Source organism: Sinocyclocheilus anshuiensis, unplaced genomic scaffold, assembly GCF_001515605.1.
Source record: "Sinocyclocheilus anshuiensis isolate Anshui unplaced genomic scaffold, SAMN03320099.WGS_v1.1 scaffold2438, whole genome shotgun sequence".
Lineage (NCBI taxonomy): Eukaryota > Metazoa > Chordata > Actinopteri > Cypriniformes > Cyprinidae > Sinocyclocheilus > Sinocyclocheilus anshuiensis.
Window position 1 is genome coordinate 107,926 of NW_015558685.1, and position 1,257 is coordinate 109,182.

Sequence of the window (1,257 nt, forward strand, 5' to 3'; positions counted from 1 at the left end):
TATATAGCCTTAGAGTTTGTGCTTATTTGTGTTATTCAGCCGCGATGCACCAGCACCGATTAAAATAGAAATCGTTAGGTTACATTTCTTGCAGTTGTTTCAAAGATGAAAGGCAAAATCACTTTCCCAAACAGTATGCAGTAACATGGTAAACGCTAAAATGTGGGGTTTTAATAATGTTAGCGTTCTGACACTTGGAATTTTAAGATGTAGGCTAGAATAGCAAACACCTGTTTGTATTAAATAAACAAACGTTTTTGCGTGGTAGATTTCGGGCATTTGTCGGCGATTTAGCAAAACCTGTTGGTGAGGGGAAAATCGGGCTAAAATCGTGCAGTGTGAACTCGGCATAAGTGAAATGGCATCAAATGTCTGTTTTGTTGGCATTCGGCGCCCAAGGGCTCGTCACTCTTTAGCTCCGCCCACGGCGCGTCTCCAGGAGCTCAGCTTTTTCCAGAGAGAATTGTAAAGCTGTATTTTTCTTTTATAAATATGATAAAACTAAAGACTTTTTGGAGATATGAAGGATGCTGCTTGGTAGTCTTATATTTTATTTTCATTTGCAATGTCAAATTATTTATTAAACTTTTTGGGAACAGCTTCACATTTAAATGATTTTGTCTTTAATCAGATGAGAATATGGCTATTAAATATACTTTTTGTGTAATATTGATGATTAAGTTTTATGAATTTGTTTTAAAATTTTGTGTTAAAAAAAATGAAAAAGGGACAACAGCAGCAATACGTACATTCAAGGTTTCTTCAAGAAGAAACCATGACAAAGACAGGTAGATGCAGTACAGTGCAGTGCATGTCAGAGCCAATCCACCAGGCAGGGCCAAGTTGGCCAGCAAATTAGCAGCCTTGACCCTGGCAGCACAGGTCAGAGCCAGCCAGAGAGGGCCAGTGAGGACTACCTGCCATCTATCTGCAGCAACAGGTGAAAGTCAGCAATCTTTACAAAAAGTTCACTAGACACAAACACACACACACACACACACCGTCTGTTTGGACAATAAAAGAAGAAAGAAGTTGAGAACAAGTATTGTTTGTTCAGTGGTTTTTATTTATAAAAAGAGAGATGAGTTGTCCAGGCACTTGTGCAGTGCCATTTTTATGTCATCCCACTTGTGTTGGGGCACATGACTTTTCCCATGGGCCACCCCCTGACTGTTTCTTGGTCCCCCCTGTGCCACCCCATTAAAAAAATCCTAGAATCGCCCCTGATAAGACACATACATATCTATGATCAAGACT